General features: G+C 39.9%; 1 long non-coding RNA gene across 1 annotated transcript; it reads right to left on the bottom strand.

Annotated features, from left to right (window-relative positions):
- Positions 1 to 13819: 13819 nt before the first annotated feature.
- On the bottom strand, positions 13820 to 17455 carry LOC131690512 (uncharacterized). Its single transcript, XR_009305589.1, has 4 exons — positions 17336 to 17455; positions 17092 to 17214; positions 14175 to 17023; positions 13820 to 14114 (listed from the first exon to the last, which is right to left on the bottom strand). It is a non-coding gene; the product is annotated as an uncharacterized LOC131690512 (long non-coding RNA).
- Between the last annotated feature and the right edge of the window lie 214 nt (positions 17456 to 17669).

The following is a 17669-nucleotide window of genomic DNA, read 5'->3' as shown; positions in this document are numbered from 1 at the left end:
TAAAACAGCGAGTGAGGAACAACTACGGAGGGAAAACCAGCTTAACGACGAAAACAGAATGCTGAGAATGCAAGTGGCTGAGTTGAGGCGAGAATTGGTGGAATTTCGACTGGGAGCCCAGATGCCGGATCCAACGAGGTTCGTCAACACTTCAAATGGAAGGTTTCAAGTTCCTGAGATGGGGAGAATGGAATTCAACAGAGAAGCGCAACCTACACCGTACATCCAAGTCAACCATCACGAACCCGGGCACAGGAGGAGAGAAGAGGTACCACAGCGACGATGTAGTGGAATTCCACAGACGTTACAAGATGAGTCTGATAGAGGACAAGCATGTCGATGGGAATCATCCGAACGACGAATAGAGACGACAAGCGAGCGTTCGTATTACGATGAACGAGGCAATCAGCGGCAAGAGCAGTGGTCGAGCAGAATGTGTGGTAGGACACGTTATCTCTTGAGTCAAGATGAGACGAGAATAGCTGAACGGGAGGATCCAGCTGATAGGCGGTGGAACGACAGACGGCATATTTCTCAGTTGAGCAGTCGAGGTTATCCCACCGGTGGCCTGCATCGAAGGCAGAGTGAAGTAATCCCGCAGAGTAGCGAGGACGAAAATGGGTGTGATGCTGAGGAGTTTCACCCAAGACGTCGTGTGAATCGACGAATCGGTGATCGCGAGATTCAGGACGCAGACCGGCGTATGGAGAAATGGCATCTAACTTTTAGTGGCGATCCCCGCCATCGATCGTTGGAAGATTTTCTCCACAAAATTCGTAGGATAGCGCGAATGGATCGGATCGCAGACGACATCCTGTTGCAGCGAGTGCATACCATATTGCGGGGAGATGCCTACGATTGGTACTTGTGCTACGCTGACGAGTTCCTAGATTGGCAGGACTTCGAGGAGAAAATCCGTTACATGTACGGTAACCAGAATAAGGACCAAGGAAACCGTCTGAAAATCTACGAGCGGAAACAACTTCGGAACGAGCCGTTTTTGACGTTCAAGACGGAAATAGAACGCTTGAACAAGCTATTGTCGACGTCACTGGATCAGGAGAGGATTTTCGAGGTCATCTGGGACAACATGCGCCCACACTACCGTTCCAAACTAGCGTGTAGAACGGTACGTGATTTGCGAAAGCTTGAGTACTATGCATACCGCATCGATGCGAATGATCCTGCGCTTAGGCACTTTCGAGAAGGGCCAACACGCAATGCGATGGGCCTACACAATCGGCCCTATTCTGCGCGGCGAGTGAGGTGAGACGCCAAAACTCACTTCACTGTCACATGACTTTTGTCACCCTATTCTACGAGTCGAGTCGGGTGACGTGAGAGGTTCATTTCAGGGTGAGTGACAAAATGAACCACAAGTGACTTGATATTCATTTTGCGAAATGTCAAATCCAATGTTAGCAGTGTTTTGTTTTTTTTACGCTCGCCGAGCAATTAATATTTTGAAACATTAAAGAGAAGTTCAATTGTATTCAATTATACATTGTGCCATAAACTAAATATAAAACTAGTGTTTAACTGTTTCGAATAGTTAGGTATATTTTAATCTGCTTTATAGCCTCAACTTGCACACAGCGTTTAAAAAAACCTTTCAATTCTTTCAGAGGCTTGCCTGTTTGTCCATGGTAGGCCAAGGATTATGTGGTACAGGCGGTATCTCCTTGGAAATTCTACCATTCCCAGCGGCCTCGGAGTGGATATGTGCAACGAAAATTTTAACGAAAATTCGCGCTACTGCATAGTGGTTTTCCTACGTAAATACGTAATATCATACACTTGTAGGTATTTGGTGTTGATCGTCATTTTATCACCGCTGCGGGGATCACTAGGATTATGTGCTCGATTTGTAAAATATACGTTTATTAGATCATTAGAGTGATCAGTCGGTGCTACGACTGTTTAGTGCAGCATATTGCACATTGGGAATGTTCATCACAGAATCAATAGTGTTTGTCGGAATTATCAGCTACTTTGCTTTATTGCAGGTGAGATGCGGGAATTGGTCAAATGATAACTATCGTGTTTTGAGAAATTTAATATTTCGTGAGATGTCTCATTTTAATCTAAACTACGCAGCTCGAGCAATAAAAATCTTTAAAAACAACAGTATGGTTTAGTTTTTTGACACAGTCCTGTCTCCGGCTGAAGGTGTTGGATATCTTTTTGCAATTTATTTGATGGAAGGAGATGGTTGATCTTTCTACGTAATTGATGGTCTGATTTTATTAGATAGCAGAAAGTTACTACCAGTTGCAGACTTTTTTATATTTAGTTGTGATTAATTCCAACTATCTGATGATATGTTTTAATTAATAAATTACAATTAACATTTAATTAATAAATTACAATTTACATTTCCTGCGTCAGCTTTTGTCTTGCTCATAAAAGAAAGGCCCAACATATTTTAGATTTCAGTCGATTCAGTTTATCTAATTGAGCAAATTGATGTATGTGTATGTACGAAATATATCTCAAAGATAGAAGAATCGAATTGCCCAACTTGTGTATAGAATAAATGAAATATAATAAGTAATTACTGCAAAACTAGATTTTTGCCCGTTGTCAGGAAGGAAGGTAGGTATGTATGCACCTGCACAGTTCGACAAGATGGATGTGTATGTCGAATTGAGCACTATATCCCAAGTAGCAATTTTTGTTTCAGTAACTATTTCATAACCAGTTGGTAACAAAAAGTAGGTGCTGTTGCAACTGACATCTAACTTTCTGCGCGACCCAAAAAGCGCAGTTTTAGGCCGATTTTCAACATAAATATGATTGAGCAAAACTGTAAAAACTAGTAAAAACTTTCGTTGCAATAACGATTCGAGAATAGCTAAATGAAATCATATTGTCGTCAATATGTTGAATGTAGATCGCAATAAGATTACACTTATACATATATGAGAACGACGAACATTCGTTTTTTTTGTTGGTGCTAAATAAATTTATTTTTATATGTGCTGCTAGGAGTTTTATGAACTGAGTCGTTGGGAATTTCGGGAAATTATACGAACTTCAGGAAAATTATGCAAAACCCAAGCAAACCCCATCAACTTCAGGCAATTTCTATAAACTTGAAAAAGTTTCTACAAGTTACAGGTTGAGTCTACCAAATTTAGGGTTGTCGTACAAGACAAGCTTCAGCAATGCTCTACAAACACAGAAAACTTGAGAAATACTATAGGTTATAGGTATACCCTATGGAATTTAGAGAAGTTCCGTGATTACTTATTATTCGTCTGTCACCGATTTTAACTACATTTCGTATGGTCTCCCACATTCTATGGCATTCCCAATTCTCTTGGGATTTCCCAATAAAATCACTTGATACGTTTTGCCTTTCTCATATAAAAAAAGATTATGCATTCACTCCTAAAATCGGCTTTCCAGCCGAGTATCATATACAATTCGATTCAGTTCGTGGAGATCGCAAAATGTCTGTGTGTGTCAAATAATGTCACTCATTTTTCTCAGAGATTGCAGCATCGATTTGCACAAACTTAGTTTAAAATTAACGGTATAATGCTCTAATAAGCATAGTTAATCAGATTTCCGGTTCCAGAGTAACGGATTGAAGAGTAAGGTGATACATCAAATGCTCATATAAACTGTTAACAACATGATGTCTAAATGATGTAATAAATATTTGAATGGGTTCAACATTACTTAGATTAGCGAATGTAGATCACTAATGACCAACCAAAGTAGCTTTGACCAGTTTGGCCGCATATGACAGTTCTTGAGGCCCCCAGGGAACTCTCCAAGCTCCTAAGCTAATGTCTTTTTTTCATTTATGGGCAGCTTGGGCCGAGGGTGGTGGCTAGCGGGTTTCATACATCCTAGACCTGACGGACAAAGCTATGGTGCCTTGAACACAGACAACGCAGATCCAAGATCATCATTGAAATGATAAGTTCTACATTTGAGACCCCGGTTGCCAGACGAACACCTGTAATTATTGCTTGTTACCTTGTATGCATTAATCTGATAGTGAGTCCTGTGGTGGTGTGTACGTGGAAGGTGTGAGTTTTAGCGTTCGAGTCCTGGGGTGCATATCTGTATGGGTTGGCGTGGGCGTTTACTAATTGTGTAATAGTGTGATAGCGAATGGCTCGAGCATTTGAATTCTAGCGTGTCTCTAACTTTGCGTGCATAAATTCGATTTTAGATTCGTGTGGCCATTCGCACATTCGCGTGTATGTTTGAACGATCGCGCGCGTACTGTGAATTTGATAATTAATTTTATGTGTATGGTAGAGGAACGTGATTGATTCTTGATTGGTCCAACTGAAGGTATGAGTCTAGGCTGATCGAGAGTAGAGAATTCCAACCGTAGCAGATCCATGATGTAAATCTGCGGTTGTAAAGTTACAGGTGCTGAAAAGTTCTCTTAAGAAAGGGGGTGTTTTAATGTTGGCGAAATTGCGAGCGTAGGTGTGTGAGGATGATTGAAATTCTAATGTAAGTTCGCGTTTGTGACCAGGTTTGTGTTATCACGAAAACTTAGGGCGTTTTTGCGTTTTGGATGAGAGATTGTGAGTGTATATGGGAGAATATGCAATTGATTGTGTTAGTGTGTATTAGTATGAACCTAACTTCAGATGTAGTAATAAAAGGAAAAATAGCATGCCGAATGTTTCTTTTTTTCGTGCATTGAAGAATGCCTAAAACTCTGTTCTAGACCCCGTCGAGTCCAGTCTGTCGGTCTCGTCCTGTAGTGTCTGGGGCTTCCAGGTTACATGCATTCACCAGACAAGACTAGCTTATGTCAGATTACTTGTGAACTGGTTTCGTAGAATCGAGGCTATCATCGAAATGATAGATCCTACGAGTGAATGCACTTGGCCCAGTCAGCTGTCAAGCATTTGTGTGTGTGTGTCACGGCACATCTCTGTCACATAATGTGGGGAATATAGCTTATACATATAAGTCAATACCGGCTTTATATGGCTGCTCGGTTTTTGACTCATATGTGAGAGGCTGAGAGTAAGAGTGGGTTAAAATTTTGTTCAGAGCAAAAGTGGGTTAAAATATTCTGTTAGATCAGAAATGGTATAGTCATCACACCTCAGGCAAAAGTGGATCAAATATTAATTCGCGCAAAAATGGTTCGACAAAATTTTCAGGGCAAGACTGGTATAGAATATTAACCCATTTTTGCGCTAAGAAAAGAATCAGAATTTTCTAATTCGGACTTGTGGGAAATGAAATTTTATTAAATTTTTCGATGCCTTAGAAATCGTTTAATATAGGCATCGGAAATTGACGATTGCCGCCATTTTGAAATTCAAGATGGCGACTTCCGGTTACCACAAAATAGTGAGAACCACCATCAATATGGGTGTCATTTGAAAGAGAATGGTGAGCAGACATCGAAAATTGATTTTCACCGCCATTTTGAAATCCAAGATGGCGACTTCCGGTTACCACAAAATAGTGAGAACCACCATCAATATGGGTGTCATTTGAAAGAGGATGATCAGCAGACACAGAAAATTGACCATTACCACCATTTTGAATTCCAAGATGGCGACTTCCGGTTACCACAAAATAGTGAGAACCACCATCAGTATGGGTGTCATTTCATACACCTTTAAAATTTGAAGATCCAATAAACCCAAAAATGGATTGAAGTGAACCAAGAATTTTATTGAAAATTAGCATTTTTTCGCTTTTTTCCTCATATAACCTATTTTAAACCACTAAAATTAATATGGAATTGCATATATAATATTTTTATTGATGCGAGAAACAAATCACAAAATTTTAATTTCGCGCGGGTCGATCATTCTTATCCAGGGGGTGGCATCCGTATGTTGATGTACAGACGTTGACAGTATCCAACATATAGTGGGCCCGGTCGCTTCTAGGCTCATACCTCCCATGATCTTGCGCTTCTAGGCTCATACCTCCCATGCTCTTGCATTGGGTTGATTTATCTTTATTGTCTTCATGCCTCATCCACGAAGTATGAAGTCTGTGGTGCTGCATCCATGATGACTCCACCACCCTTGACGTGAGAGTGTCTTGGAATGCTCGAGTCGAATAAATGGTAGTTAAACTGAATCGGATAGCGTTTCCGAGTGAACGTAACGATTCTGTTAAGGCCACACCACGTACTAAAGCTCTCCAGTTCACTCTGAAGAAACTCGGAATCGGTTTTATCCCATATTTGTCGAAAAATTTTCATAACATGGGCGAAAGAAAGGCGGGGTCCTTGTAATTTAATATTGATGTCATTAAAGTAGAGGAGGAAAATTAATGAACCGAGATGGTTACCTATTGAGATGCCGGATGTAGTGAAGAATGGTGCAGATAGGCAGTCCTTAATGCTGATTTGGAATTGCCTTCCATCGAGGAACCAACGCAGAAGTTGTCCATGAATACCGAGTTTGTCCAGCTTCGCTATTGCGACATCATGGTTGATTTTGTCGAAGGCCGAACCGATCCATGTGAATAGCATCGGTTCGCAATCCGTCAGTAAATCCATCGAGTACATATGTTGTAAACGAGAGCAGGTTGGTCGTTGTCGATCATTTAGGCATAAAACCGTTTTGTTGCAATGTAATGTTTGCAGTGAAAGAAAATCGGATCTAAAACGGCTACTACTGAACACCCCCTTTCAAACGTTACCCATGTTTATGATGGTTCTCACTATTTTCTGGTAACCGGAAGTGACCATATTGGATTTCAAAATAGCCTAATTATAGATTTCCGATGTCTACTGACCACCCCTTTCAAATGACACCCAAATTGATGGTGGCTCTCACTATTTTCTGGTAACCGGAAATTGCCATCTTGGATTTCAAAATGACGTAATAATCAATTTCCGATATTTACTGACACCCGCTTTCAAATTATACCCATATTGATGATGGTTCTCTCTACTTTGTGGTTACCGGAAGTCGCCATCTTGGATTTCAAAATGGCGTAACAATCGATTTCCGATGTCTACTGACCCTTTTTAAATGACACCCATATTAATGGTGGTTCTCACTATTTTGTGGTAACTGAAAGTCGCCATCTTGGATTTCAAAATTACGTAATAATCAATTTCCGATATCTACTGACACCCCTTTTCAAATGACACCCATATTGATGGTGGTTCTCACTATATTGTGGTAACCGGAAGTCGCCATCTTGGATTTTAAAATGGCGCTGATGGTGAATTTTTGGTGTTTGCTGACCATCCCCTATAAAATCACACCCATATTGATGGTAGTTCTCACTATATTATGGTAACCGGGAGTCGCCATCTTTTCAAAATGGCGGTAATGATCAATTTTCGGTGTCTGCTGATCATCCTCTTTCAAATGACACCCGCCGCCGCCGCCGGTAAATTTTAACAAACGCCGACGCCGAATGGTAGACCGACGGCGCGCCGCCGACGCTTTTTTCCCACGCCGACAATTTGCGAACTTGAAAATCGTTGGCTCATAATTTTAACCATTTCAGTTGCATCAATCCGGTATCACAGACAAAAAAACGTAACACGAGATGAATTTTCATCACTCGTAGAAAAAACGGTCGTTTTATATTACAAAAAATGCGCCATATCAGCGAGCGTGGTGTTAGTGAAGAGATTTTGACACAGAGCTAAATGCGTTACTTAGTTTCCGCACCCACCCAAAAACGTTACCGTCTTTTTAATCTCATGCAAACTAAAACAATTCATTCTTGTCGAAGTGCCCAAGGCGGGAGTTGTTCACAATTATTTCTTAAGTTACGACACGATGCCGATCGCCGAGTCAGCACTTAATAGGATGTTAGTAATTTAATTGATTCGGTGTATCGAATCTGACTAGATGTATGCAATGGATTAGAATTTGTTGGTCCCCGGATCTGCTGGAGCAATTGGCGGAGTGCAGGTGTTACGAAAACTAGAGATACGCTCAGACCATTTTCAATCAGACTTGTTTAGTGATCAGTTTCAACCCAACATCAAGTCGTGGAATTATTATGAATGATAGTAACTGTATATTTAGGTTTCGTTATGGTGTAGATCTGTATGACTCCAGCACATCGAGCATACTTTGCACTCTAGATAGAAGCAAATCTTAAGAGGAAAGAAAATGTGATGCCACGGAATCCTATGCGTTATTTTGTACTTATAAGAAGTAAAAGTAAATGCCAACCAGGAAAATGAAGTAATGACCTTGAAAGGTCCTTACATGACCATTAAAAGTGACATTTCTGCGCAGTAATGCCATTAATGCCATTAGTAACGCCTCGTGTTAGGGTACCCGATATCTGTGGGATTCTTAAAGAGCGACGGTAAAGAAGACTAAAATGAAACAAAAAACAATGAAACAACAAGAATTAATTTCCTCAAACAAAACAAAAACTATTTTACCGTTTTAATTTCCCAAACATAGAACAAAAAATAATTATTATGGGTCATTGAAATACAGTTGTTACTCTGCATTCTTTAAATTTGTCCATTGCAATCATTATTTCATGCGAAGTCGTAGTATGCAACATCGACAATTTTTCTATTTCGTTCTTTAAATTTTGCAACTGTAAAAATCGTCCCGCCATTTATTTATTATCTTGCATTTGGCAAGCAGGGTGGGCACTTGTGACGCATCAGCGAAATTAAATGCATTTCTTTCCATCAAAATAGAAATTCATAATGCATTTTGCGTTGCGTGTAAGACGTCAAAACCCTACAAAAAACCAGCCCTACATTCAACAAAACATCTAACAAAGTGGATCAGCGTAGGACGATTGTTAAACAATCTTTTCTGCGAAGGAGTGCAAAGTTGTTGCAAAAATGGAAATTAAATGCATTTTTTCTAATTTGAAGCAAATTTGTAGTACACTCTGAAAGTGATCTGCCCTAGGTGGGCACTATTGGAGCTTCAGTTGAAAAAAAAATACTTGATATGATTGCGAGAATTCCATTTTGTGCAATGTGTTCAACAGATGTCGCTACAACATTGTGAGCGATGGTTTTTTTTAGAATTTTCTTCAAGCTGGTAACGTCTGTTTGTATGTGCTGCGAAGTCTGTTACCAATTTGGGAAAGGAATTTTACTGCCAAGAATTGTTTTTAGTTACATAGGCGTCAATATGCGTCACGCCGACACACGCCGGCGCGCCGCCGCCCATAGGGTCCAACGGCGTGACGCCGCCAACGCCGCCGCCGCCGGCCAAATATGTCGCTTACGCCGCCGCCGATTAAAAATGTATCGGCGCACACCTCTACACCCATATTGATGGTGGTTCTCACTATTTTGTGGTAACCGGAAGTCGCCATCTTGGATTTCAAAATGGCGGTGAAGGTCGATTTTCGATGTCTGCTCACCATCTCCTTGCAAATGACACCCATATTGATGGTGGTTCTCACTATTTTGTGGTAACCGAAAGTCGCCATCTTGGATTTCAAAATGGCGGTGGTGGTCAATTTTCGGTGTCTGCTCACCATCCCCTTCAAATGACACCCATATTGATGGTGGTTCTCACTATTTTGTGGTAACCGGAAGTCGCCATATTGGATTTCAAAATGGCGGTAATGGTCAATTTTCGGTGTCTGCTCACCATCTCCTTTCAAATGACACCAATATTGATGGTGGTTCTCACTATTTTGTGGTAACCGGAAGTCGCCATCTTGGATTTCAAAATGGCGGTGGTGGTCAATTTTCGGTGTCTGCTCATCATCCCCTTTCAAATGACACTCATATTGATGGTGGTTCTCACTATTTTGTGGTAACCGGAAGTCGCCATCTTGGATTTCAAAATGGCGGTGGTGGTCAATTTTCGGTGTCTGCTCATCATCCCCTTTCAAATGACACTCATATTGATGGTGGTTCTCACTATTTTGTGGTAACCGGAAGTCGCCATCTTGGATTTCAAAATGGCGGTGGTGGTCAATTTTCGATGTCTGCTCACCTACCCTTTCAAATGACACCCATATTGATGGTGGTTCTCACTATTTTGTGGTAACCGGAAGTCGCCATCTTGGAATTCAAAATGGCGTTATTATCGATTTCCCATATCTACTAACCACCTCCTTTCAAATGATACCCATATTGAAGATGGTTTTCCCTTATTGGTGATAAATCATTTTTGAAAACATTCTTAGAATAAAAATGGAATATATATCCTCTCAGGGCAAAAGTGGTATATCTTTTTAACCCACTTTTGCGCAAAGGTTTTTTTATCCCATTTCTGCTCTGACTGGTACTTAAACCGGTTTTGCTCTAAATAAAACGTATACCGCTTTTGCTCGCAACGAATTTTTAACCCACCCTTGCTCTCAGCCTCTCATGTATAAGATATATTCCCCACAATCTCTTCGACGATATTGTCCACTGTCATACCAGGTATACCCCTACGAGCTTCTTCGAACATAGGGCATTCGAAGACCACGTGTTCCGGTGTCTCCTGCACAGTCGCACACTCCGGGCAAAGGGGTGACGAAGCATGTCCAAACCGATGCAAGTACGTCCGGAAGCATTCGTGCCCGGACAAAAACTGCGGCAAATAGAAGTTCACCTCTCCATGCTGTGTGTGTGTATGTTTAGGTGTGTATGGGATATGTGTGGTGCCTGTAAATAATATGTTAATACGAATAATATGTGATATGTTAAAATAAGAAATGTGTAATATGTATACTACTTGCAGTTCGTTGGTCGTTCCTACTTATCTGATTCCATCGAGTATGAGGATACATCTCCATTGTTCTAAAACCTGGCGACGTCTGATGACAGAGAAGAGTCATTGTTGGCAACAATGTTGCGCTTCTTAGTTGTATGAGCTCGAAAAGGTCATCGGAAGAATACGACGCATGAGACCGAAAAATAAAATAAAATACAGAGAAGAGTTAGTATTGTTATTGAGTATTAATAATATGCCGAATTACAAGAAAAAATATGAAAAGAGATCACCTAGAAGCTTGAATAGTGGAAAAACAAATTAATAGAACTAAAACAAAAACAGACTAATGAAATAGAGGAAAAGAACGGGAGACACGTATTTAAAGTTGCTTATATTTGAGAACATAGCCACCTTGTTTGACGGTTTGGTTCGCGCGGTTGATGGTTCTTCAAGATTACTAGGCAGATTTTGAACATTTGAATTGATATGGTTCCAAAATTTGAATAGTTTACTTAGGGCCGATTTCTTCACCCTCGCTTAGCGCTTAACTTTAAAACCAGGTTCACCAGTACGTTTAAACCTGGCTTAAGCGCTAAGCGAGGGTGAAGAAATCGGTTCTTAAAGTTTAAATTTAATACATTGTACAATTGAATGATGTTTTCTTTAGATTTAGCTTTGAGTTGGTGTGATCCCAATACATTGGTTAATTCACTTATGTTTTAGAACATTGTGCAAATTGAATGATATTTAATTCAGATTATATGTAATGAACCATCACACATACACTGAACAGAATGACATGGTAATGCTGACTACAGAGTCATAGTCGAAAAAAACATTTTCAATAAATAGTAAAATTTATCATAAATTATTTCAAAATTATCACAAACTGCTTGAATCTACAATGTGGTTTGAATAAACGTTTATAGTAGGTTTTACTATTTTGCATATTCGATTTGAACAGGATTACATTGTTGAAAAGACTTTGAAAATAGTTAATGTTAATATGCTTTTGAGCTTGAGCTTTGGATCGCTGTCAATTTACCAATTTTTGGTAATAATTAAGGGGTTTACTAGTGATTTATATCCAAAAACAGATTATCTTTGGAAATACTATAAACATGGTAATATTCTCTGGTTATGCATGTTCATTATAAATGTCCGCCATTTTGTGCAATAATTTTGCTCTGTGGTTTTTTTCATTTTGTTTCTGTGCACAGTTTCATTTGAAATTAAAACGAACTAGGAAAGGAAATACAAGTTAAAGAATTCCTTTCTGATCTGCAATTATTTATCGGTAAGTAGAACAATAATATATTATGACCAAAGTATCACTTTAAAATACAATTCCGATTTTCTTATTATTCATTTTTTCATCCTCTAGGAGCCAATGAAAATCTTAAGCTTTCAGAACTGCGATTTTTGATATGTGGAATCTAGAACTAGCGAAGTACACAATTCTCATCGGTAATATTTGTTTCTTAATTACGCTGTATTTTTCTGATTTTGATTTCAGGTCATGGTATTCGGGTTCTGAATCTGAATCTATATTATCTACCTCATGACATTTTTTTTCGGTGACCAAGAACTAGGAGCGAAATTAGGTTATAATGGTCCCCCTATCCAGAAAACAAACATTGCATTCTTCAAGCAGATATTGTAAGTAACTATTAAATAAATATCGAAATCTAGAAAAAGCAATTTTTAATTTATTCAAATGAAATTCTCATTATGTTCCAATTACTATATAATGGTAAACACCACTAGTGATTTTAATTAGCTAGCTATTTTTAATACAACCATGTATGGTAATTCTGACCATTGGATGTTGATGTAGGCATAGTAAAAGGTACTAAAAATATAACCACAAAATAGTAAGAAATACCATGTCTTTATACCAGAAAGACATGGTACAAATGATAGGAATCATATTCAAGTCCAGCATGATATATGGTCTACCAAAATTCACTGGTACACCCTTTTTAATTTGAACCCCTAATCTAGTAGTTAATACCATGGTCTTCATTTCAGTGTAGGATACTGCATCGGTCTGGATCTAGTTGAATTGATAGCAAAAATAATTCAATCTACCAGTCGTCAGGTTATCCCTTTGCTTCTATCCACAACCTGAAGTACGTGCAGTGTTACTATTAGATTCTAGAGACCACCAGAATCCAAGGTCTCCAAGCTACAAATCTCTAAGCATAAAGAATTTTAGTCTGGAGTCCGCCGCCAAGCCCACGGCACTCTCCAAGTTCCTAAGCTAATGTCACACCTTTTTGCTTCGAACTCTTAACCAATTTTTACAAATCTAGTTTCAAATAAAAGACTGCTATTGAATTAGTACAGTTCTGACTTTTGGTTCCGAAATTACGATTTGGTTATTGCGGTCACATAAACATTTCTCATATAAACTGGTACAATCGTAATATCTTCTAGGTTAAACATCCATTGAAATGAGCATCAAAATTCTTCGATTCGCAGGCCTAGATCACTAATGGCGAAACAATATTGTTAGAATATATTGTGCTCTACCGATAATTCCGGAAGTCCCGGGCTTCGGGCATATTCCAGAACTAAAGCCAAAGGTTGCAGTTGGGTGTTGCCCCCTTCACCCCTTCCCATCACTCTCTCACCCCCCTAGAACACTAGTTAGAGTGTGGCCATGAGGAAGAAGAAGACACATGACGTATCCAAACGAACATGAAATTTGACATATACATAACATAGGGGTTTCGTATATTTTTTTAAGAATATCTCATTATGAACATAACAATTAACGTCGGTCTATTTCCGCTGCGAGGTCACATACCGACGCCAGAGAGGTGACTCCACTATCTGGACTAGATATTGACCCATCAACTCATGGACCGGCGACCAACGGATTTACTTCCCTTCCGAAGAAAAGCGTCGCCACTGATTTTTTTTCACCTCAGATAAACCTCAAAGACCTCGGCAGGGATTGAACCCAGACAAACTGGGGCGCGGAAAAATGATTTCTTCGCTAAGGTGAATCGTTTTCCACTCTTTGGTACAGATGTGACACCTTCGCAGAACCCAAACAATATACACATGCATCGATCAAACTGATATAACACAGTCTATGCACAGTGATCCTACACACCCAGAAGTCATACATAACATACAAGCTTGGAAACTTTTGGCCAGAATATAAATCAAATTTTCAATTTTTTTAAAAATATGTAACTGCAAATGTTTATTTCCTTTTTTCACTACAAGTTATTTTACGCTTTCTATTTAAATTATTTTTCCCTTTTGCTTTTGATTTTATTAAATATTCCGCGTGCATCATTAAAAATTCCTCCGGCACGCTCTTCCGCGTAAAGCTGGTGTGTGGCGGAATGGTAAAAAACGGGGGCGATTCATTAGTCCTCGCTGTAGATTCTGGAGAAGGTAGTCCGAAAGTTCCTGCTGCTATGCGTCAGTAAAAGCGCCAACAAATATTCCATCTATTTCCGGTTCGTAAGCTTCGACCTGGAATGTAATGGAAAAATATATCTTTTTATATTTAGAAAACGAAAATAATTTGCTAACCTTTTCGCCTCCATTATGCCATCTGTCCAAATCTTCGCTTTTCCAGCCGATAAAGAAACAACTTCCTTTATCATTTCTTGGCCTGAAAAACAGTTTTCACTACCAGGTTTTCGTTAACACTAATAAAATTACAAAACTTCGACCGAATTTTGCGTTGATCATAAACAAATTTAAATTTTTCTTCAGCCCGGCACTTCTGTCACTTGACTCACAGGTAGCGACTCGAAAAGTCACGGCGCATCGACTCTTGTCACTCAGTTGCGACTGCGAGAATAAGGTGAGAGTTCATCGGTGTTCATCCGAAGTGACTTCTCTCACTGCATTCGCCTGTCAGAATCGCGCGACTCAAGTGACTCGCCGCGAGTCACCTCACTCGCCGCGCAGAATAGGGCCGAATATCGAGGCCGAAGAGTCGACGGGATCCTACTTCGAAGCAGAGGAAGTGAACGTGCTAGGAAAGAGATTCAATGATGATCGGCGTGCAAAGGAGTTCAAATCGTTATCGCGAACTCAGCAAACCACCAGTGCCGCACCAACAGTCGAACAGCAAAATGGTCCCCTTTGCTGGAACTGCCGCAGAACGGGACATGTCTGGCGAAACTGCATACAGGCAGAAGCAGTTGTTTTGCTACATTTGCGGAACGCCCGGTAAAACAACAGTAACATGCGAGAATCATTCACGATTTGATCACTCGAAAACAGCTAATCCATCGGGAAACTAAATCAGGGGTGCAGAAGAGGGAACGACGGCACTCCTGTGACTAAAAATGTTCCCAGAAAAACAGAGTTCAAGGAAGTATGTGAGGTGAGCATTCGTAGTGGAAGTTGCCCGCACGTTGCAGTTAGTTTATTCAAAACAAAATACGAAGCATTGCTAGACTCGGGTACAAGCATCAGTGTAACTAATATGACAGACGTGATGCAGAAAAACGGTTTGAACATAGAGCCAAGTCCTCTTAAGATAATTACAGCAGATAGTACAGTGCATCCATGCTTAGGCTATGTTCAACTACCGATTACGTTCCGAGGAGTTACAAAGGTGGTACCAACACTGGTAATTCCACAGATTTGTAGAAACCTGATTCTGGGCTATAACTTCTGGCAATTGTTCGGAATTGAGCCAATGATAGGTGGAACGAATGATGTCGAGCAAGTTTGCATCACAAATAAGCCATCGGAAAGCAGAAGCGCAGCAGAGACGGTTTTCACGTTGAAAACGGAGGTAGAACAAGGAATGCAGATGGCGAAACGCGGAAATAGTCCTAGCAGCATGCTAGATCGTCTTGCAGAACACAGGTTCACTACTCGCAAGGTGAACAACGGTCGTCGCGGACAGACGAAAGGTGCTCACTCGTCCTACTATAACCTTCGCTCCAATGCCAATTGTCCAACTTACTTTGTGGGTGAGAAGGTTCTGAAGAAAAACAATGGAACAATCGGACAAAGGCAAGGAATTTTCTGCAAAGTTGGCCCCCAAGTATGTGCCAGCCGTAGTAAAAAGGGTAGTAGGAACTCACTGTTATGACCTTGAGGACTTGAAGGGAAAGAGACTGGGAATTTTCAACTGCAAGTTTCTCAAGAAACTTACCCATTCAAGTTCCGCTTTATAGACATCGATCATTCGTTGATCGAATAGAAGTCAAGCTATGTATCTCTCAGTATTTACTGATTGAGACAACGCATCATGATGCTTTTGCTCTGGTTGCAGAAAATACTGTACCGCAGTTCGTAAAGTTAGCACTGTCCTTCAGACAGTGCACCCCCACAACAACGTTTATTTACTGGGGGCAACCTTGTTGCTAAGATCTTCATTCTAGCTCAAGAAGAACGTGTTGGATTATGGTCATTTTAGATCTCCTTGAGTTGCAGCACTCTTGGGTATAAAACATTTGTTACTGAACGAACAAGTTCCCCTCGACCTGAAGACAGAGCGAGTCCTTGATTTCATCAGGACGATGACCTATAAAACCAAGAACTTGGAGCCACCAGTGCGTTGATGAGGAGTACCGCGAAAATTCAGCGAGAAGCAACAAAGCGTGAGTTTAAGACGAGGGAATCTTAAACGTTGATCGTAAAATAACACTCAGAAGTCCTACAGACGATGTTGAGCAAACCCGAGTTAATCGAGCTGTCAGTAACAAATTGCTTTAGCTGAATAGCGTTGCAATTTAAAGAAATCGAAAGTGTTCCTGGAAATTTAACCATGTTTGAAAAAAACACAGGTTGTATTGCATCGGAATGCACATACCTTGTTAACAGCCTATACAAGACTGGTGGGTGGAAGAAGAAAGGGGATTGTGCCTTTGCACGATAACCCAATGATTAAATTTTTTGTAAATACTATTTTTCGGATATAAGTAATGTTAGTTTGTAGTTCACAATGTTTCCTTATATCTATGTTAGTACTTAAAATTATCGTATATTTGCTTATATTCATGTTGTGTTAATTATTATTTATTTTCTTTGTTATTTATTTAAGTGTATTTATTTATCACAATTTATATAAAAGTTTTGGGATTTAGTGGGTTAATGTTTAATATGGGAGTTTATGTTAAATGTGGGTTCATATTGGGGTCATCCTTCGGGGTTGATTGACATCTTGGGTTCCGCCGTCCGATTGTTCCTAAAAAGAAAAAGGAAACATTAGAATTTGTTCACACACTTACCTTGAATTGGAAGTCAACTTTCCTTCTCAACATCCTTTATAGCTGCCTTCAAATAAGCCGTTTGAGGCAATTCCGAGTCACCAAGGCAGCAGTCCGTCCGGCGTTTGTCCCGCCAAATCGTTCCGGTATCGTGCCGAAGTCCATATTTACTTCCAGTCCAGCTGCATGCGACATCATTCGAATCTGAAATTATCCAAATAACATTTTTAGTCAGCCCTTCGGGCGAACATAAATTATGCATTTAAACTTACCATCATTATAGTCCGCTTCAATTGTCAATAATCCGTCCGTCCAAAACCGTCCAGTGCCGCGCGGAAACATCCCAGCCTCCATCTAAGTAGATTTGTTTTGGTTTTTGGTGGGTCTGTTTCAGCCTGAAAAAACAGTAAAAACAACCAAAATTAGTTCACTCACCTTCCATTACGTAATCCGTCTTTCGGAAACGATATTTCGGTACTTTTTTGAGCCATTTAATGTGAATATTTGATAAATTACCTGTATTGTTTCCAATGTACACAACACACGACACATCACTTCGAATATTTTTCAGTTTGACGTTTCTCTTCGTTGCGGGTTGGTAGTTCAGTGTATGCGTGAGTTGAAGGGAGCTTTAATAGGGTTGGGTACTTTTGACATTAAAAATGTCTTACTACACTATCTGGGGCTAGGTGTCATTCTAAAATCTTAACTGTCTCCCATGTAACGAAACTATGTAAGGTTTGCACGCTTATAACTCCGATATTACTAGATGGATTTTAATCATTCATACACCAACCGATTCAGAAACACCTAACATAAATATTGGTAATAATTTAATATCTCCCCAATA

Source organism: Topomyia yanbarensis, chromosome 3 (genome assembly GCF_030247195.1).
Source record: "Topomyia yanbarensis strain Yona2022 chromosome 3, ASM3024719v1, whole genome shotgun sequence".
NCBI classification, from domain to species: domain Eukaryota; kingdom Metazoa; phylum Arthropoda; class Insecta; order Diptera; family Culicidae; genus Topomyia; species Topomyia yanbarensis.
Note: the sequence above shows the minus strand (reverse complement) of the source record. Positions and strands in the feature narration are given on the sequence as shown.